The sequence below is a fragment of the Zingiber officinale genome, chromosome 5A (assembly GCF_018446385.1).
Source record: "Zingiber officinale cultivar Zhangliang chromosome 5A, Zo_v1.1, whole genome shotgun sequence".
Lineage (NCBI taxonomy): Eukaryota > Viridiplantae > Streptophyta > Magnoliopsida > Zingiberales > Zingiberaceae > Zingiber > Zingiber officinale.
Window position 1 is genome coordinate 47,527,812 of NC_055994.1, and position 22,769 is coordinate 47,550,580.

A 22,769-nucleotide genomic window follows, 5' to 3' on the forward strand; every position below is an offset into this window, starting at 1 on the left:
CTACCTGTATCAATAAAGATGCGGTGAATAGTATAGTTAGCTATTATCGCTCAGATGATGAGGGAGTCATCATGAGGGACTTCGACTCCCTCGAGGTCCCTAGGCCCAAAGCTGATCTCGGGCCTGTTCACCCGCTCCTGACTGTAGCCAACCGCATGGATCGTGAGCTGCCTTGCATGCGCCTTCCGCGCCCTGTTGGCGTCACCTCCGGTGGGTCCACCAGCTATGATGTTAATTTCTCCTCGGGAGACGTTGCTTCTGTTCTCTTCCTCCCGAGCAGATGGCTTGGGACGCTCGTGCAATGCCCGAGGTTGAGTCCTGGGCTACTGATGATGTTGTCGCTCGGGGGATCCTCTCTCTGTACGCCGACAAGGGCTCTGGTGTCAATGTCATCGATTCGGCGAAGGTGATCGACCGCCATAGCTCCTTAGCATAGGATGAGCGATTAGGGGGAGGCTCCGACAGTCGCGGGTGTTGTGAGTTACTGACTGATGGAGTGAACAAAACATGGGAGTCCATACCTTCCCCCTGGGCTTAGGTCGATCGACCGCTACTTGTTTAACGGCATGCGACCTTGCTTACTGATAAGAACGGGCGGCTTCTGCCCGGGGTCCCCTCGGTGGTTGATAATTGGAAGGCGGCTTCCGATCGGCATGAGCTGGTGGCTCGGGTGGTGTTTCCTTTTTCCTCGCCATCTGAGCTTCCTCCACGTTGATGTACTCGTTGGCCTTGTTCAACATGTGGTCATAGCTGCGAGGCGGCTTTCTGACGAGCGAGTGGAAGAAATCACCGTCCACAAGCCCCTGTGTGAACGCGTTCATCATAGTTTCTGAAGTGACCGTTGGGATATCCATGGCCACCTTGTTGAAACGTTGGATGTAGGCTCGGAGAGACTCCTTCGAGCCTTGTTTGATGGCGAACAGACTTGATGCTGGTCTTCTAGTAGCGCCTGCTGCTCGCGAAGTGATGGAGGAAGGCCGTGTGTAACTCTTTGAAGCTCGTGATGGATCCGTCCGGTAACCTCCGGAACCATCGTTGTGCCGATCCAGAAAGGGTGGTGAGGAACACCCGACAATTCACACCATCTGTATATTGGTGCAAAGTGGCTGTGTTGTCGAACTTACCCAGAAGGTTGTCCGGGTCGGTGGTCCCATTATATTCCCCGATCACCGGGGGCGCGTAATGCCTTGGTAGTGGGTCACGCAGGATGACCTCAGAGAATTGTCTATTGACCCGCTCAGGGGACGAGTCTGTCCGTGGCGCCTTACCCATCCTTGCGTCGCGGAGGGGCGCCTCATCGGACGAAGAGCCCCGGTCGAGGTTGGCTTGCGCGACTTCCGAGGGTGTTTGGAATAAAGCCCGATGGAACGGTATCGAGGCGGGCGGGGATTCCACCTGAGTGTCAGTTGGCCCTTTTTTCTGGCCCCATATTGAGAGCTGTTCCGGTCGGTTGTCTAGTGCCGCCCGATCGCCTGACGCCGACGTTGCCTGTTGCGCTATCCGATCGGCTTGAGCCTTTGGCTGTTGCTCGACTATCTTAGTTGCCCGCGCTTGGATGAGCGCGTCTAGTTCTTCGGGAGAGAGTGTCACCATGAGTTGGCATCCAGCTTCTTCCATCGTCTCTGCTCGGATTCAGGAACGTTCCCACAGACGGCACCAATTTGATCCTGTCCGAGCGCAGAGTTGATGGAAACTGGGGACGTGGCACTCTCCACTGTCCTCGACTGGTGATGTGGATCTCCGGCGAACCTGCAAAGAAGCCGAGTCGGGAGGGGTTTCCCGGCGACGACCCTCTGATGGTCAAGTTAGGCAGTGAAGAAGAAGAGGAGCAAAGTAACGCTACTGTGGCTACAGTGATGAGAATCACATACCTCCGTCGAAGTCTGGGGGTCCTTATATAGGACCCCAGGGAGGCGCGGTCATGCTTCTCGATGCGTGCACGCTTCCCCAAACATACGTCAGTAGGGTTGTGTCAGAAAAGCATGCCTGACGCCATTCCGCAATCGTCTGAGCATATCCCTGACATGACGATGGAAACTTCCATCGTACGATGCTTTGTCCGCTCCAGCTGCCGACCATGCTGTTTGTCGGCAGCAGGTGTCTCAAGGATGATGTTACCAGCTATCCCTTTTGTCCCTTTGTGCCTCTTATCTATTCCCGGTCCGAGCGGATCGGTCGCTCGGCGCTCAAGGCCTCCGGGAATACGCATACCTTTAACCGGGCGGGGAAGCTCTGCTCATGTGCTCGAATGGGATTGCACCTTATTGTCCTGTGGCTCGGCCGAGCAGCCTGTCCGCTCAGCCCAGAGACTCTTTTACCTTGAGCATCGGAAACCGGACCCCTGGTTGGGCTATCTTTCGTCCGGCCTGGGAACCCCCTGGCCGGATGTTCGGTCGGCCGAATGCTCTATCGGCCCGCCAGTCCGCTCGGCACAACCTTGGGGTTGACCCTCTTGACCATTGACCTCCACGTGTCGTTGACCTCCCGCCAACGAGGGTCCCCCGTCCTTACCACCGGATCATAGATGAATAATAAAAGTATAATAATGTTTAATAGACAAATAACCTTAATGAAATTTTTATAAATTTTCTGAGAATTTTTTCTGAGCTCGTATGACATATTTTGAGGGAATGAATTTATAGGCTCAGGAAAAGCCTGTTTGGAATACCAAATTAGTGGGAGTTGGTTGAGGAATAAACTTAGGTTTTGATTTCTCTAAACCTAAGTTCAAATTATATAAACCTTCCTATGAACAGTGCCCTAACCCTTTTTATTCCCACTGCCTGATGTTCCTCTTCGTCACCGATGTTGTCTCCCCTCTCGCTACGCCGACCCCTTTTCCTCTTTCCGATCTCTCCTCTCCCGATCCCGTTGTCGTACTCTAAATCCACACCGCCGACTCATCTCTTCCCCTCCCAATATCTCTCTCTCTCTCTCTCTCTCTCTTTCTCTCGCACGCGAGAGAAGCTACCCCATCTCCTATGATCATCGTTCGAGCCATTACTGTCTAGCCATCGAGGTCAGTTGCAAATCGGTAGCAGCACTGCTTTCGAGACCTAATCAGTGACGTCGACATTTCCTATCCGGCCCTCCAGCCTGATGATGTTGCGAGGCCGTTCTGCTCCCGATTTCCAGCCATTGGCACACCACCACCAGACGACATAGATCGATGTTAGCCAGCCACCATCCACCAGCCGCTTGAGCTGCCCCTCTTTCGAGCTTCTTCTCGTTGAGAAGTTCGATGTTGACCGCTTATCATCATGCCCTACTTGATCCTCTTCCTCTCCTAATCTGTCCCCTTTTTATCGTCGATGACTCCTTTTTAGCCATAAGCTACTACCAACGATCATCCTTCCGCTTTTCTACCTCTAGGACCTATGCTGGATCTTAGCCTCTGGTTCAATGAGAAGTTTTCAGCCAGATTATACTATTCCAGCATTGTGATCAGAAGGTGAGGATTTATTGGGGGTAAGTGGGTAATCTAAAGGATATGTATTAAGAATTTATAATTGTGCTTAGTTGTGGATGTATTGATTTTGGTTCTAGGGTGCTTGACCTAGAGATCATCGATTTTATCTAGCTCTGACCACATTATTCGGCAGCATGTACTCCGTCGGCAGGTTAACAATAAAGTACACTAATTTGGGTGAGTTTAAAGTTGATTTTATCCTACTTTTTATTTGATTTGTTAATGGATATGGTGTTATGCTAAGTTGAATATGAATTGCTTAATGGGATTATTGATTGTGGAATAGGGATGATTGGTTTTGGTAATTGATTCATGATAGATTGTCAGTTAACTAGAATATGATTTCCAATTAATGGATTGTAGATTACTATGGGGAAGATTAAAGGATTCATGGATGAAAGTAATTGAAACTAATCATTAATTAAGGATAATTAATGATTGATTTGAATAGGATTTTTCCTATAGGTTTAGGTCTTTAGATTTAGCTAGTTATTGCTTATCTGATTAGCTAAACTATACATTACGTGATTGCAGGATTATGATTCGAGATGAACATCTCAACGTGGGATTGTTTAGCTCAATCTACAGTTAAAGGCGAGTACCTTTGACTTATCTCTTTTAATATTATCATCCTGATATGCGTAATAGACTATAGCTAGTAGTAATGGTTATGTTTATATTTGCTTGGTATGTCACTACTTGATACCCGTAGTATGCCCATATGGTTATCTGTTATGCATTTATATTTATGCCTCTTGATTCTTGCCATGTGTACTTATGTTTATAAAAGTAGCGACATACAATGCATTACCAGATATATGCCTAGCTACTAGATATACATGGCATGTGTACCTAGATTTATTATCTGACATGTGTACCTAGTTTCATTATCTGGCATGTGTACCTAGATTTATTACTTGGCATGTATACCTAGATCCTTGTTATGGACTCGATTTTCCTTTTGGTACATATTATATGGAGGTTTATATTTTCAGGAGTTACATGCTTTAGTGTCATGCACCATTTCGGATGATTGCATGCTGAGCAATTGTCGGCTCCTTTATAGTTGAGCACATCGCCAGTTACATAATTTGCACACACAACCACTCATGAGTTAGTGGTACAACAGGCAGGGTGTGTGTAGTTACTCTATCAGCCACTCATGGGTAGTGGTGACATAGCGTGGTAGCGGGCAGGGATCCCTACTCTTGACTATGACACAGGGATATGAGAGCTTCGACTCTTTATTTAGTTAGGATAGGAGGATAGGTGTACTCCAACAACATCCTGTCCACTCGGTCACTCAGGAGTAGTGATGGCAGAGTGTACAGTTGTCATAACCCTAACCACTCGACCTCACCATCGCATGTGAGGTGGTTGACTGGCGTCAGGGGTGACCATGTCATTTGTATCATATACATGGATTACATTTATTGCTTATGATTGCTGCATTTTAGATGCTGCATTTTGGTGGTTGCATATGATTGACATGTATACAGGAGACATTATGTATTTGGTCAGACAACCCTTTACCTGTTGGTATGGTTCACCCCCTTATGATCGGATAGGAAATCATAGTGAGTACAGTTTCTTCTGTTGTTCAATTTTACATTACTTGTTATTGTTCATGAGACTGTACTGCATGATTATTACTGATAGTTATATCTTACTGTACATGTCTGATCGATGTCAGCTGAGTTCTTGAACTCACTCCATTGATTTATTACTATTTCAGGTTGAAGGTGCCTAGAGATCTTGTTCTCCAGTCCCATGTCACATCGAGCGACTTCTTCCGTTCTTGCTTCCGTTCACTTTATTGGTTTTGGACTTATTCTTGTATATGTATCTTGTATGGAATTTAGCTTTGTGTTTTCTCGTATTTGGTTTGATGTTATCATGTCAAGCTGGACCGATTCACAGTTAGTTGTTTTGTTCATTTCATGTTCATTATTTTATGATTTCTGTCGTATAATGTTTCAGTCGTGTAGGCTATCTATTAAACTACATGGAATGTTTAGTTATTTTATCATATTTATTCCTGTCATGTTGGCCGAGGATTAAGAGGCCCTGAGGGCTATGTATATTTGATTTAGATTGTCATCGGTACAGGGGAGATGCTGCCAGATTTTTGTCTGGCAGGGACTTCTCTAGGGCGTGACATATTGAGGCTAATTTATACGACAATAGAACCAAAAGCAGCAGGGTCACAGTATAATTACAGATTCATTAGTCAGTGGTATAAAAATCGTATGAAATTCATATTTGATCCAAAAAGGGTTATATAAATTGGTAATCAAAGCTAACTAAATTTCCTACATTTCAATAGAAGACACCGAAGTGAAATTGGTTCACCTATTGAGGCTAAGTTATGCCACAACAGAACCAAAAGTAGCAGGGTCACAACATAATTCCAGATTCGTTAGTCAGTGGTATAAAAATCATATGAAATTCATCTTTGATCCGAAAAGGGTACTGTAAATAGATAATGAAAGCTAACTAAATTTCCTATATTTCAACAGAAGACACTGAAGTGAAATTTCATCACCTATCAAGGATAATTTACACCACAACAGTGTTGGATCGAGAAGCGCTAGAGGGGGGGGGTGAATAACGCTCGTGGATATTTCATTTCGGAATCATAAAATACGAGTAATTAAATGCAGCGGAAATAAAAGAGAAAACAAGAACACACGCAAACACAGGATGTTTACTTGGTTCGGAGCCTGTGGCGACTGCTACTCCAAGGCCCGCGATCGTTGATCGCTTTCTGTGGCCAACAACTATAAGCTCAATAAAAGGTTACAAATGAATTACAATCAATGCAGTAATTAAAAAACAATTATATCGACGACAGAATGGTTATTTCGGATCTCTGGGTCGTCAGGAACTTGTAGCAGCACTTCAAGGCGTTTTTGAAGCAGCACGTTGTAGCTTGATCACTTAGAAATTGTTGTCCTGAGCTGCTGCCTCGACACCTCTTTTATGCTGTGCTGGAGGCGCCTCTAAGCCTTTCTGAGGAGCCTCCAAACCCCGAGTCCGCCGCAATGATAAGCACTAATCCGGTCGCGCCTTATCCCTTTGAAGGTGCCTCCAAGCTGCTCCAAGGCGCCTCCAACACCTGGTCCAAGGTGCCTCCAGCGACGTCTGAGGCGCCTCCAAGTCTTCTACGTAGACTTCTGCTGGCTCGCACCCGAGGCGCCTCCAAGCCCCATGGAGGCGCCTCAGACACTGTTCATCCGAGGCCAAAGTTGCTTCTTTGTTCCTACAAAATGTGTTAGTCCCAAACACATACCCTGCAAAATAAAGTTAGCACAGAAACAATATAACAAATGATAGTCGACAGTCATCAGACTGTCCGGATCTGACTTCGGATTTCCAACTGGAAACCCTAGGTCGACCCGATGCCTACTGTTCCCTCTACGGGGAACGCGTCCTCACCTACTCCACTCAGGAGATTTACCTGTTGCCAGTGCGATCCTCCAGATTGACTGGACTTTTGCTCAGCGTTCGAAGCTTCCGGACTTTCTGCTGGACTCCCGCTTCCCAGCCCGTCCAGTCTTCCACCTGGTTCGTGACACCAAGACTTTCCACCTAGGGTTACCACCCCTTAGGACTTTTGCCTGAAGCTCTCGACCTGCCAAGACTTTCCGCATAGGGTTACCACCCCCTATGACCTAGGGTTACCACCCCCTAGGGTTTTCACCTACCTAACAGCAGCTAGGACTTTTGCCTAAGTACACTTAGGAATTTTCCTGCAAGCTCATTCAAAGTGTTAGATCACAAGACGACTTAACTTTGAACCCTTTGTCATTATCAAAACTTGGGTTCGATCGTCTGATGCTTCCTGCACCAACAATCTCCCCCTTTTTGATTATGGCAACTCTAATTGAAAGTTAAGTAAAACAAAATGCATAAATAAACATAAGCATGCTTTTAAATAAGAAGTTTAAGCACAAACGTAAGCATACTTAAGTAACAAGTTAAGCTAAAGAAATTTTAAACTTTATAAGAGTTAAGGTAAATTTAAAATTTTCAAAGTTAAGGCTCCCCCTTAATAAGAGAACTCTTATCCTTAATTTGAATTTTTTGTCCTACTCTCCCCCTTTGCCATATATCAAAAAACTTTGTAGGAAAAATTTAGTAAAATTTTGCTAAGTTAAAATAGTTTAAATGCAAAACAACTCTGTTTAACCAAAATTTTGAAAACTTAAGCTTTTAAAGACTTTGTTTAAAGATTTTTCATTAAACTTAAAAGTCTTTTAAAAAGGGATTTTCTTAAGTACGAAAATTGAATTAAGTTTGGGAAAAACTTTTAAAGAAAACACTTAGCTTTAAAGAAAGGATATTTGGCTAATTTAAAGAACTTTTCAAACACTTAGCTTTTTATAATTAATTTTCATTGTAAAACTCTTAGCTAAATGTCTAAAGAGATAATTTTCTTTCAACTAAGTTTAAAGAGCTAGTAAAAAGTTTACTTTGAAGAATAACTTTAGCCAATTTTGAAACATAGTTGAAATCTTTGGGGAAAAATAAATTTTTAAACTCTGTTAGATAGATTCGAAAAGCTTTGTTGGTAAATATTTTCTTAATTTTGAACAAGCTTTTTGAACAATAACTTGGAAAGAGAAAATAAACTTCACTAAATTCTAAAAAGACTTTGAAAAGTAAAAAAAATATTAAGAAAGTCTAAGACTATTTTTAAAAAATATTTAAACGAATAATGAATTCCAAAATACTTAACGACCAAGGAGGAGCAATAAGTTTAAACCTTAATGTCCAAGCATGAGTCGAGTTAAATTGATTGCAAGTTAACTAAGTTCTTTTAGTAAGGTATCAGAGCCCTAATGTGCAAGTTGAGTAACCCTAAAAATCAAACACTTAATTTCTTGGCCACATGTCTAACCATCTAGCTACTAACTGATTGCCTAGAGGACAACATCTTTCACTTGGTTAGTCAAGTTAAGTTAATAGATCCAGTTAGATTTGACTAGAACTGGATGACTTGACTTGATTATTGTAAATCAGGTATTTAACGCCCAGACTCATATTGATGCACAGATATAAGCATTCTTGAGTCCAGGCTGTACCCTATGCATCTCCCACCATTCTAAGTTTTTCAAGCACAATCAAGGTAAGCCTAGGTGTTTGTGAGATGCTGTGGCTGAATTCTAGGAGAACATGATTTCTAAGGTAGAGCCTAGGCTAAGTCCAAATTTGATAATCTAGTAAAATTAGAATTTTGAAAACAAAATTTTTCCTAGAATTTTTAAAATACAAGATGATTTTGAAAACAAGTAAAACATTTAAGAATAAAGGTAGGAAACTAATCAAAATCTATTCTACCCAACACATTCCTATTTACCTTCTAAGTGCACTGAACTCAAGTTCAGGTAATGATTTTATGAAAATGTCAGCTAGGTTTGATTTAGACTCAACATAGTTGAGTACAATTTCACCCTTGGCTACATGATCCCTTACAAAATGGTGTTTTACCTCTATGTGTTTAGTCCTTGAGTGGTGAATTGGATTTTTGGTTAGATTAATTGAACTCATATTGTCAATTAAAATTTTTGTATTTTTGTATTCTAGTTGATAGTCTTTTAGTGTATGCATCATCCACAAAAGTTGAGAAGCACACTCTCCTAGGGCTATGTATTCAGCTTCAGTAGTGGATAGAGCAACACAGTGTTGCTTTCTGCTTGACCAACTTACTAGGCATTGACCTAGAATTTGACAGCTACCACTTGTGCTTTTTCTATCTAGTTTACACCCGGCATAGTCTGAATAAAAATAGCCAAAAAGGTCAAAGGTGCAAGTTCTAGGGTACCAAAGTCCTACATTTAGGGTACCTTTAATGTGTCCTTTTAACATATGTTAGGTGCAACTCTTTTGCACAAGATTGGTATCTTGCGCACATACCTACTGCAAATAATATATCGGGTCGACTTGCAGTTAGGTAGAGTAAGCTACCTATTGCACTTCTATAGTACTTTGGGTCTACTGATTTTCCTTCTGGGTCAGAGTCAATGTTGATGTTAGTTGTCATTGGAGTATTTATAATTTTTGAATTTTCCATGCCAAATTTTTTAATTAATTCCTTAGAATATTTAGTTTGATAAATATAGATTCCATCTTTGGTTTATTTGATTTGTAAGCCTAAGAAAAAGTTATGTTCCCCAACCAAACTCATTTCAAATTCATTTTCCATTAGTTTAACAAATTCCTTTAAAAGTTTAAAGTTGGTTGAGCCAAAAATTATATCATCAACATAGATTTGGGCTATGAAGATGTCTTTTTCTACGATTTTTACAAATAGGGTCAGATCTATTTGATCTTGGTTAAAGCCTTTGGATATCAAGTAATTGGGTAACCATTCATACCATGCCCTAGGTGCTTGCTTTAATCCATATAATTCCTTTTTCAGTCTAAATACATGGTTTGGGTTGTCTAAATCCTCAAACCCTAGAGGTTGACTTACATATACTTCTTCCTTAATAAACTCATTCAAAAAGGCTGACTTGACATCCATTTGACATAATCTAAATCCTTTATGTGCTGCATAAGCCAGTAGCATCCTAATGGATTCGAGTCTAGCTACTGGTGCATAGGTTTCGTTATAGTCTAAACCTTCAACCTGGCTGAACCCTTTGGCTACTAGTCTTGCCTTATTTCTCACTATATCACCCTGATCATCTAATTTGTTCCTAAATACCCATTTGGTATAAATTATGGACTTATCTACGGGTTTAGGTACAAGTTCCCAGACTTGGTTTCTATCAAATTGGGCTAATTCTTCCTACATCGTAATGATCCAATTTGGCTCAGGTAGGGCTTCTTCAATGGTCTTAGGTTCAATCTTAGAAATAAGGGCAATCTGACTCAGGTTTCTATAGGAAGATCTAGTTCTGACTCCTAGGTTGGGATCACCCAAAATTTGGTCAGGTGGGTGAGAAGTACTTACTCTTGTTGGTTTTATATTTGGGTCAGAAGTTTGTTCCTCTGGTTTATTAGTGTTAGATTAAATTTCATCATCTTCAATAATTCTTGGGTTAAGATTTTCTGTATTATTTTCATTTGTTATTTTATTATCTTCATCAAATATTATATTTATCATTTCTTCAACTTTTAGGGTATGTTTGTTATACACTCTATATGCCCTACTAGTTGTTGAAAACCCTAAAAATATTCCTAGAGTTGTTTTTGATGAAAATTTTCCTAAGTAGTCTTTAGTGTTTAAAATGTGTACTTTACATCCAAAAACTTTTAAATAATTTAGATTAGGGATTTTATTATAATATATTTCATAAGGTGTTTTATTATGAGATTTGTTAATTAAGATTCTATTTTGTACATAACATGCTGTGTTTATCGCTTCAACCCAGAATTGGTTGGATAGTTTATATTCATTTAACATCGTCCTAGCGGCTTCTTGTAGGGTTCGGTTTTTACGTTCTACTAGGCCATTTTATTGAGGGAGGGTCCTAGGACAAGAGTATTCATGTTGATACCCATTAATTTCACAAAATTCAATAAAGTTGTGATTTTCAAATCCCCCCCCCCCATCCCGTGGTCACTTCTAATTCTTTTTATTTGAGTGTCTTTTTCATTTTCTATTAGTTTACAGAAGATTTTAAATACTTCAAAGGTTTCACTTTTATTTTTTATAAATTTTACCCAAGTAAATCTTGAGTAATCGTCGATTATCACTAAGCAATATTAATTTTTTACTTAGTGACTTGGCTCCATGTGAATCAAACAAGTCTAGGTGAAGGAGCTCAAGTATTGAGGTTGTTCTATTAAGGTTGGTTAATTTATGGTTTGCCTTAGTTTGTTCACCTTGTTGACAAGCATTACAGGTTGAGTTTTCAATGAATTTTAATTTGGGCAAACCTCTAACTAGACCATTTTGACTCATTTTTGCAATGAGTCTAGTGTGAGTGTGTTCCAGTGTTCTGTGCCACGACTTAGTTTCCTCTTGTTGTGTTAGAAAACACTTTATTGAGGATGTTGGTAGGTTAATGGTGTAGACATTATCTCTCCTAGTGCCCTTAAGTATGATTTCAGGATTATCAATATTTTTAACTATACATTCAGATTTTGTAAAGTTAACTGAATAAACACTATCACACAATTGACTTATTGTAATATATACGAATTTATTTAGGGCTATCGTGGAATAACCTTATGAAAATTTTAGGAAATTATGGAAATTTTCCTGGATTTTTCGGAGGTCGTATGGCTAAGTTCGCGGGGATAGGAGTAAGGGCCTGTTTATAAATGTACGCGGGTGAAAAATTAATTAGAGGGAGTACTTAGGGTTTAATTCTCTTAACCTAAGTGACTATTAATAGACCTCATTTCCTCACCCGAAACCCTAAGCCCGACCCGATCCTTTCCTCTCCTCTCCTTTTTCCTCGTGCTCTCTCTCTCGTGGGCGAACTGATCCCGACGGAGGACTCTTCCCCGACGACGCTGTTCTCGCCGAATCACCGGAGGAAGGGCGGCGGATCTCGACGGTGTCGGCCTTGCCCAGAGAGAGACCACCTCTCCAGCCCTTTCTTCAGCTCGCGAAGGCGATCCGGCGTCTAGTGCAGGCGAGAGGTTTGGGCACCCATTGTTCCCGATCGGTCTGGTCCTTCGGTTCTTCCTCCTAGATCTGTTCGAGGGAGAGCGACTTGTGTCATCACTCGTCGGAGCGGATCCAGCGGCGATGCCTGTAGGCGACCATTGAGGTGAGTGTCGGCGGAAGAGGGCTTGTGGATTCAAGAATGTGGTTTTTAGGGTTTCACCTGGATTGCCTTTCTGTTGTGGATTTAGGGAAGGTGTCGGAATCAACCTGGGAAGGGATCTCGCCTGAACAGGGATCGATTTGCTTCCTCCTTGCAGTTGATCGGGAGTTTTGGCTGAGGTATTTGGGACTCAAATTGGGTGAGTAAGGTTCTGTGTGATAAGAATTTTTGGCAAATTCGTTGTTCTACATGTAGCTTCTGTGTAGAATTTTGCAAGGAAGAAGGTTAAGGAGTTGGCAGCTGTTGGCAGCATTTTGAGAGGGCTGGGAGTTTGGATTCACTACTGCTTTGCAAGGTAAATGTAGTCCCGTGAAGGTAGCTTTGTGGATTTCTCTGGTATGTGGTTAATTAGGTTAGTTTAATGGGGATGGAATTTTATTCTTGCTTAGCTTAGCAGTAGAGAATGGTTGTGATTTTAAATCCATGTTGACAATAGGTTATTAGGATTTAAAATCGGATTGGATGTGGTGGATTAAAATCTTTGGTTAGGGGATGATTGAAAGGCGAGATATGGTTGCACCTAGCTTGATTTATTTTGGTATGTCTAAGGTTGAATTATTTTAGATAACCACGGTTGGCTAATACTATAGAGTTGGTTATTTTTGTAAAGGGGATTCAGTTATGTGTAGTATTGATACACATATATGTATATATGCCTATTACATGAATTGTATTTGTAACACAGGACCTTGATTTATACGAGCAGCGTGACGTGGGGGTGGTTCTGTTGATACGGGATATATCGAGGCGGGTATTTCTTCCCTTTTCTCCTATTTAGTTCTTTGAACTATAAAGCATGGTTGTTTTTGTATACTTAGGTTGCATTACCTTAAATCTGTATATTCGTTTTATTTCCTGCTTGACTCCTTCTATTTGAGCTTTGATATGATCATCTTTACTTCGATACAGTCTCACCCTTGGTATCAGAACTCTGTGCATGTGTATTGATAGAGTTAGTATCATAGAGTCGTCTGACTGGTGCAATTAGCGTGTTTATCATGCATATTGATGTCGAGTGTGTATGGGACGGGTATGTGGTATGGGGGTTGTATACCTGGTTGACCACGTTGTGTGTTGGAGTATGTATATACGTTTGTGGTGGTTATTGGGGGTGTTGGGATACACTATGGATGATGGTATTTATATTGTGACTATTCACATCATGTCATCATTCATTGCATACTGACGACCGACGTCTTCCTTGTGGTGAGACGGTCGTCAGTTGTCTATAGCTGCCATTCAGCCACTTTTGGAGAGTGGTAGATAGGAGTGGAGCTCGTCCTGTCGCGCTTGCTCAGCCGTTCAGTGATTATACTCTGTCAGCCTCGACCACTCTGGAGTAGTGGGTCTTGAGGGTACAGTAGTCAGAGGGCTTGAGTTGTGAGTGGTCAGGGACCCTTAGCTGTGTAGTTATATAACTACTTAGCTGACCGTCCGCTTCGGCCGCCTATAGCGGTGCTTGTACTGGAGGCTAGTACGGTATGTCACAGACCCAAGCCTCTCGGCCATACAGGGGTCGTGGTGTCTAGAGAGGTGGCGGGGGTGACCATGAGGCATGCATGCACTTTTGCATATGATGCGCGGTGCATCTGGGGAGATATTTTTGCATACATGCCTAGTAGATATTAGTGCATGTGATTGTGTGCTGTTGCATTTGTTTGCGCTATGTATGTTGCATTTGGGTGTCATACTGCATACATGTCATCTATTTTACATGTATATGCAGTCGTATCTATATTTGCACAGGTGTCTCTAGTTGATCTGTTGCTAGTCTGGTGGGTTCCCTGATTTGGTATCATAGTATTGCTACTAGTCGAGCATGTGTATCTACTGAGTCAGGTACGTTTATGTACAGTCATTGTATTAGATATGTCTAGAGGCGTTATGTTCGATAGCATGATTCTATTCTTGTTATGGAGACTGTATCCTTTGATTCTTATGTTATGCACTCGCCATGCTTTATTCTGTCCTTACCGCTGAGTTCTTTGTACTCACCACCCCATCTATACTGATATGTTTTCAGGTAGTAGGTAGTTGATTGGAGGTACTTGGAGTATGCTGCCAGCCGGTCCCACTTCTCGCGTTACATCCGAGGATTCTTACCGGTTTTTAGTCTTTTACTATTCGCATTCTACGTTTCATGGATTTGATGTTGTCATTTTATACTATGACTTGATACGTGTATTGTGGACTTATACCTGTGGTGTGTCTTTTGTGGACTTCCGATTATGTGGGTTTCATGTTCGTTTTTCGCTGAGTTTTTTTTTGATATAGCCGTGTGGGCTACATATTCAACTGCGTGGTTGTGGTTATTTTCTGCATATATATCCCAGCCGCATGTGGCTGACGTATTTTTGCATGTATGAAAGTTTCAGATTGTCCCCGGTACAGGGGAGGTGCTGCCGAAATTTTTCGGGAGGTACTTCCCCGGGGCGTGACAATTTAGTGGTATCAGAGCATGGCTTTACGAGACCTATTTCGTCTGTTTTGGATTTTGAGGTTTTATGAGACCTATTTTACATGTTTTGGATTTTGGGGGTTACGAGACGTAAAAGTGTTTTCGGGTTTTAAGGCTTGTGAAGTCTATTTTACGTGTTTCGGGTTTTGAGGTTACGAGGTCTATTTCTCGGGTCGTGGATTTTCCGAGGATTCTGAGATTTACGAGTTTCGCGAGGATTGCGATGTTTACGATGGTTTGCACTCGAGACTCGTATTTTTTCGATGTGACTGTTCGGACATTGGGACCAGGCAGCGGCAGGATACCTCCAAGTTATAGGAAGTAAGTTAAATTACTGTTGTATTAAATTGTTGTAGACTTACCTTGTTGCTCATATCAGGGATGAAGCGCGGAGATACGACCCCTCGTCCGCGTCGTGGTCCGGGTCGACCCCGGAAACCACATATTGAGTCTGTAGAGGCTGAGCCAGTGGAGTACGAGGAGGATTCTGTTAGGGATCCTACAGAGGTTGAGATTGACAGCCGTGCACAGACTCCGCAGATTCCCACGAGAGATCCGGGTTTTCAGCCTCAGTTGGTTCCTCCCACCGTACCACCGGTAGCCCCTATTCCTACTTCTACTTCTTGGGCGAAGGACAGGGCTCGGATTCCGTTACTGGCCCGATCGGTGAAAGATCGTTTTACCCTATTCTATGGTGCTCCCGACCCCAGTGTTGCTCGTTCCTGGTTGGGAAATGTGGAGGATACCTTCGGATACTTATCGTGTACAGAGGAAGAAAAACCTGAACTAGCTGCATATCACCTCCGAGATCAAGCTGTTACTTGGTGGAAGATGCAGAAGTCACTCTTCGGGGATCAGAGTATTACCTGGGCTTTATTCAGAGATGCCTTCGAGAGACAGTATTTTCCAGCTCCGTACCGTATAGCCCGCCGACAGGAATTCTTAAGTCTTAAGCAAGGGGATAGATCGGTGATGGAGTATGAGGCAGAATTTAACCGATTAGCTGAGTACTGCCCGCAGCTTGTTGCTCAGGACAGCGATCGGTTAGACCAGTTTACCCAGGGCCTTGCGGCGTATATTCGTATCAGGATGTCGGGTTTTACTCCCAGCACTTACCGAGTGGCATTGGACAGAGCATTGATGATTGAGATGACACAGCAGCAAGTTTCTCAGGAGCGGGGAAAGGATAAACAGAAGGCTCAGGATACAACTCCAAATCAAAGACAACAGAATAAGGGTCAGAAAAAGCGGAAGAAATGGCAGGGATCCCAGACTGCTTCGGGGGAGTCTTACCGACCGGCGAAGACAGGACGGTCATCAGCTGGTTCATCTAAATCCTCTCAGAAGGATTCTTCCAGTGAGTATAGATGTTACAGGTGTGGCACTGAGGGGCATATTAAACCTAATTGTCCAATGGGTCAGGACGTATGCTACTATTGTAAGCTTCCGGGTCATGTGAGTCGAGACTGCACACTGAAGGCACAGATGGAGGCAGCTAAGAGTACTCCACAGGGGAGCAGTACTACTCAGACGCGACGGTCGAAGAGCGCACAGAGGAGACAGAGTGCTCCGTACCAGCAGCGTGTGCCACCCCCTCAGGCACAGGTATATCACATCCAGGGCCACGAGCACTCAGCGGTACCAGTTGCTATACATTATGCCTCTACGGGTTCTTCACATCAGACATATCCGGCACCGCAGACTCTTATGACGCCGCCTAGCTCTTTTCCAGTGGTACAGCCTCAGCAGTATGCTCCTACTCATCAGCCTCAGCAGTATACTACCACTCATCAGCCTCAGCAGTATACTACCACTCATCAGCCTCAGCAGTTCACCACTACTCCACCGGCACCGTTTCAGACTGCTACTGGAGTATCGCCGTCATGCCCTGATGTGGGACGAGTGTATGCTATTACTCGCGAGGAGGCACAGCGGGCCGAGGGATCGGTCTTCCGGGGTATGATTACTGTTTATTCATTTCCTGCTGAATTGTTGATTGATACTGGTAGTTCCCACTCTTTTATTTCCCGGGCATTTCTGAGTAAGATTTGTAGACTACCTGTTCGTCGGACTCACTCATTGGCGGTATCCTTACCCTCGGGAGAGATACTGGATATCAGTCAAGAGATTAAAGAATGTCCGTTGGATTTCGAGAGTCAGACCCTTACGGTGGATTTGCAGGTTCTGGATATGCTAGAATTTGACATCATTTTGGGTATGGACTGGTTGGCCAGACATTATGCTACCGTTGACTGCAGCGCTAGAGTGGTTACATTTAGACCTCCGGGTCTACCATCCTGGGTATTCATGGGTACCAAGGATGAGGGGATTTCTATCATCTCAGCGATGCAAGCTCAGCGATTATTGTCTCAAGGATGTCGGGGGTATTTGTTATCTATGATTAAGATTGATCAGGATACTACCACACAGTTATCTGACATTCCTATAGTACAGGAGTACCCTGATGTATTTCCAGAAGAATTACCCGGCTTGCCCCCGAAAAGGCAGGTGGAGTTCACGATTGAGTTGATTCCGGGGACAGCACCGGTGTCCAAGGCCCCATATCGCATGGCGCCTAAGGAGTTGGAGGAGCTAAAGGTACAGCTACAGGAGCTGCTGGATAGAGGGTTTATCCGTCCTAGTGTGTCTCCATGGGGAGCTCCGGTACTCTTTGTGAAGAAAAAGGACGGATCGATGAGATTATGCATCGACTATCGACAGCTGAACGCAGTGACTGTTAAGAATAAATATCCACTGCCGCGTATAGAGGATCTATTCGATCAGCTTAAGAATACCTGTGTGTATTCAAAGATTGATCTGCGCTCTGGCTATCATCAGCTCAGTGTGAGAGATTCAGATATACAGAAGACAGCCTTCCGTACTCGATATGGACACTATGAGTTCTTGGTAATGCCATTTGGGCTTACCAATGCTCCGGCAGTTTTCATGGACCTGATGAATAGGGTATTTCTGGAGTTCCTGGATCAGTTTGTGATTGTGTTCATCGATGATATTTTGATATATTCTCGATCCGAGGAAGAGCATGGGCGACATCTTCGTATAGTATTGGAGACGCTCCGGCGAGAACGTCTCTATGTAAAATTCAGCAAATGTGCATTCTGGTTATCTTCTGTGGGTTTTCTGGGACATATTGTTTCTAGCAGTGGTATTTCAGTGGACCCACAAAAGATAGAGGCGGTTACCAGTTGGGAGCAGCCAAAGTCTGTACAGGAGATTCGTAGCTTTCTTGGTCTGGCAGGGCATTACCGCAGATTTGTAGAGGGTTTCTCTAGCATAGCTCTGCCGTTGACTCAGTTGACCAGGAAAGGGGTGAAGTTTTGCTGGACAGAGTCTTGCGAGACGAGTTTTCAGGAACTTAAGCGAAGACTCATTTCTGCACCTATACTAGTGCTTCCTTCCGGAGATGATGGTTTCGTGCTTTATACGGATGCATCATTGCAGGGGTTAGGCGCAGTACTTATGCAGCATGGATGGGTAGTTTCTTATGCCTCACGTCAGTTGAAAGAGCATGAGAAGAACTATCCGGTGCATGACCTGGAGTTAGCAGCGATTATATATGCGTTGAAAATATGGAGACATCATCTATATGGGATCACCTTCGAGATATTCACAGACCATAAGAGTCTTAAGTATCTTGCTACTCAGAAAGAATTGAATTTAAGACACAGTAGATGGATGGAATTCTTGAAGGACTATGACTGTACGATCAACTACCACCCAGGGAAAGCCAACGTGGTAGCTGATGCGTTGAGTAGAAAATCCCGAGGAGTTCTAGCTTGTCACCGTGTGATGGTTACTGAACTGGTTCAGAAATTTTCTGAGTTGGGATTGGTAGAGCAGGGTCAGACTGAGCGGGGTATCCTATTATCTATGGTTGCCCAGTCACCCATGGTAGAGAGGATTAAAGAAGCCCAGGCTACAGATCAGCATCTACAGTTGTTGTGTAGCAAAATCATCCCAGGACAGCAAACGGGGTTCTCTTGCGATGACAGTGGGATTCTATACTTCCAGGGGAGGTTGTGTGTTCCTGAAGCACCTCCTGTGAAAGAAGACCTACTTCAGGAGGCACATCGGTCCAGATTTGCGATTCATCCTGGTGGTACCCGCATGTACAGGGATCTGAGACGTTCTTATTGGTGGACCGGCATGAAGAAGGACATTGCAGATTTCGTGGCTCGATGCCTTGTATGTCAGCAGGTGAAGGCTGAACATCAGAGACCCGCTGGTTTGCTACAGAAGATTCAGCTACCTGAATGGAAATGGGAACACATCACGATGGATTTCGTCGTGGGACTGCCCAGAACCCGACGAGCACATGATACGATTTGGGTAATCGTTGATCGGTTAACCAAATCCGCTCATTTCCTTCCGATCCGTAGGACGGAGTCATTGGATCGATTAGCGGAGTTGTATTGTAGAGAGATTATCCGGTTTCACGGTGTACCTCTCAGTATTATTTCAGATAGAGATCCGCGATTTACTTCGAGATTCTGGCAGAGTTTACAGCAGGCTATGGGTACAGAGTTACGATTCAGTACTGCTTTCCACCCCCAGACAGACGGTCAGTCAGAGCGCACTATACAGACATTAGAGGATTTATTGAGATCATGTGTCATAGACTTTGGAGGTAGTTGGGAAGATCATTTACATTTAGCGGAATTTGCCTACAACAACAGTTATCATTCAGCGATACAGATGGCACCTTATGAGGCGTTGTATGGCAGAGCCTGTAGATCTCCCACCTTATGGGTAGAGGTTGGGGAATCCCAGATTTTGGGGCCGCAGAGCCTTCAGCGTGATGCAGAGATGGTTCGTACTATCAGGCGCAGGTTGTCAGAGGCTCAGGATCGACAGAAGAGTTATGCGGATCGTAGACGGAGACCGTAAGAGTTTGCTGTTGGTGATCATGTATTCTTACGGGTATCCCCTACGAAAGGAGTAAAAAGGTTTGGATTGAAGGGTAAGTTGGCACCTCGCTATATTGGACCCTTCCAGATTCTCGAGAGGATAGGTGCAGTGGCGTATCGGCTAGCGCTACCACCTTCACTTTCCGGGGTGCATGATGTTTTCCATGTATCTATGTTGAGGAGATATGTACCGCACCCTTCGCATGTTCTCACCGGTGTATCAGTTGGACTTCAGCCGGATATTTCTTATGAGGAGATTCCAGTTCGGATTTTGGACCGCAAAGAGCGCCGGTTGCGGAACAAGACTATTCGGCTGGTCAAGGTCGGATGGCGGCATCACTCAGATGAAGAAGCCACCTGGGAGTTGGAAGATAAGATGCGGACTAGTTACCCCCACCTGTTTACTGGAGGTGAGTAAAGCTTATTTCAGTAATTAAAATAAGGTCATCTACTACTTCTTGCGGTTAGTTAGCAGTGGTAAAATTTGGGGACCAAATTCTTATTAGTGGGGGAGAATGTAATATATACGAATTTATTTAGGGCTATCGTGGAATAACCTTATGAAAATTTTAGGAAATTATGGAAATTTTCCTGGATTTTTCGGAGGTCGTATGGCTAAGTTCGCAGGGATAGGAGTTTATAAATGTGAAAAATTAGAGAGTACGGGTTTAATTCTCTTAACCTAAGTGACTATTAATAGACCTCATTTCCTCACCCGAAACCCTAAGCCCGACCCGATCCTTTCCTCTCCTCTCCTTTTTCCTCGTGCTCTCTCTCTCGTGGGCGAACTGATCCCGACGGAGGACTCTTCCCCGACGACGCTGTTCTCGCCGAATCACCGGAGGAAGGGCGGCGGATCTCGACGGTGTCGGCCTTGCCCAGAGAGAGACCACCTCTCCAGCCCTTTCTTCAGCGCGCGAAGGCGATCCGGCGTCTAGTGCAGGCGAGAGGTTTGGGCACCCATTGTTCCCGATCGGTCTGGTCCTTCGGTTCTTCCTCCTAGATCTGTTCGAGGGAGAGCGACTTGTGTCATCACTCGTCGGAGCGGATCCAGCGGCGATGCCTGTAGGCGACCATTGAGGTGAGTGTCGGCGGAAGAGGGCTTGTGGATTCAAGAATGTGGTTTTTAGGGTTTCACTTGGATTGCCTTTCTGTTGTGGATTTAGGGAAGGTGTCGGAATCAACCTGGGAAGGGATCTCGCCTGAACAGGGATCGATTTGCTTCCTCCTTGCAGTTGATCGGGAGTTTTGGCTGAGGTATTTGGGACTCAAATTGGGTGAGTAAGGTTCTGTGTGATAAGAATTTTTGGCAAATTCGTTGTTCTACATGTAGCTTCTGTGTAGAATTTTGCAAGGAAGAAGGTTAAGGAGTTGGCAGCTGTTGGCAGCATTTTGAGAGGGCTGGGAGTTTGGATTCACTACTGCTTTGCAAGGTAAATGTAGTCCCGTGAAGGTAGCTTTGTGGATTTCTCTGGTATGTGGTTAATTAGGTTAGTTTAATGGGGATGGAATTTTATTCTTGCTTAGCTTAGCAATAGAGAATGGTTGTGATTTTAAATCCATGTTGACAATAGGTTATTAGGATTTAAAATCGGATTGGATGTGGTGGATTAAAATCTTTGGTTAGGGGATGATTGAAAGGCGAGATATGGTTGCACCTAGCTTGATTTATTTTGGTATGTCTAAGGTTGAATTATTTTAGATAACCACGGTTGCTAATACTATAGAGTTGGTTATTTTTGTAAAGGGGATTCAGTTATGTGTAGTATTGATACACATATATGTATATATGCCTATTACATGAATTGTATTTGTAACACAGGACCTTGATTTATACGAGCAGCGTGACGTGGGGGTGGTTCTGTTGATACGGGATATATCGAGGCGGGTATTTCTTCCCTTTTCTCCTATTTAGTTCTTTGAACTATAAAGCATGGTTGTTTTTGTATACTTAGGTTGCATTACCTTAAATCTGTATATTCGTTTTATTTCCTGCTTGACTCCTTCTATTTGAGCTTTGATATGATCATCTTTACTTCGATACAGTCTCACCCTTGGTATCAGAACTCTGTGCATGTGTATTGATAGAGTTAGTATCATAGAGTCGTCTGACTGGTACAATTAGCGTGTTTATCATGCATATTGATGTCGAGTGTGTATGGGACGGGTATGTGGTATGGGGGTTGTATACCTGGTTGACCACGTTGTGTGTTGGAGTATGTATATACGTTTGTGGTGGTTATTGGGGGTGTTGGGATACACTATGGATGATGGTATTTATATTGTGACTATTCACATCATGTCATCATTCATTGCATACTGACGACCGATGTCTTCCTTGTGGTGAGACGGTCGTCAGTTGTCTATAGCTGCCATTCAGCCACTTTTGGAGAGTGGTAGATAGGAGTGGAGCTAGTCCTGTCGCGCTTGCTCAGCCGTTCAGTGATTATACTCTGTCAGCCTCGACCACTCTGGAGTAGTGGGTCTTGAGGGTACAGTAGTCAGAGGGCTTGAGTTGTGAGTGGTCAGGGACCCTTAGCTGTGTAGTTATATAACTACTTAGCTGACCGTCCGCTTCGGCCGCCTATAGCGGTGCTTGTACAAGCCTCTCGGCCATACAGGGGTCGTGGTGTCTAGAGAGGTGGCGGGGGTGACCATGAGGCATGCATGCACTTTTGCATATGATGCGCGGTGCATCTGGGGAGATATTTTTGCATACATGCCTAGTAGATATTAGTGCATGTGATTGTGTGCTGTTGCATTTGTTTGCGCTATGTATGTTGCATTTGGGTGTCATACTGCATACATGTCATCTATTTTACATGTATATGCAGTCGTATCTATATTTGCACAGGTGTCTCTAGTTGATCTGTTGCTAGTCTGGTGGGTTCCCTGATTTGGTATCATAGTATTGCTACTAGTCGAGCATGTGTATCTACTGAGTCAGGTACGTTTATGTACAGTCATTGTATTAGATATGTCTAGAGGCGTTATGTTCGATAGCATGATTCTATTCTTGTTATGGAGACTGTATCCTTTGATTCTTATGTTATGCACTTGCCATGCTTTATTCTGTCCTTACCGCTGAGTTCTTTGTACTCACCACCCCATCTATACTGATATGT

The 22,769-nt window shown here is 43.6% G+C and overlaps 1 pseudogene; it reads left to right on the forward strand.

Moving 5' to 3' along the window:
* Positions 1–280: 280 nt before the first annotated feature.
* On the forward strand, positions 281–21,769 carry LOC121979553 (annotated as a pseudogene).
* The last annotated feature ends 1,000 nt before the right edge of the window (positions 21,770–22,769 follow it).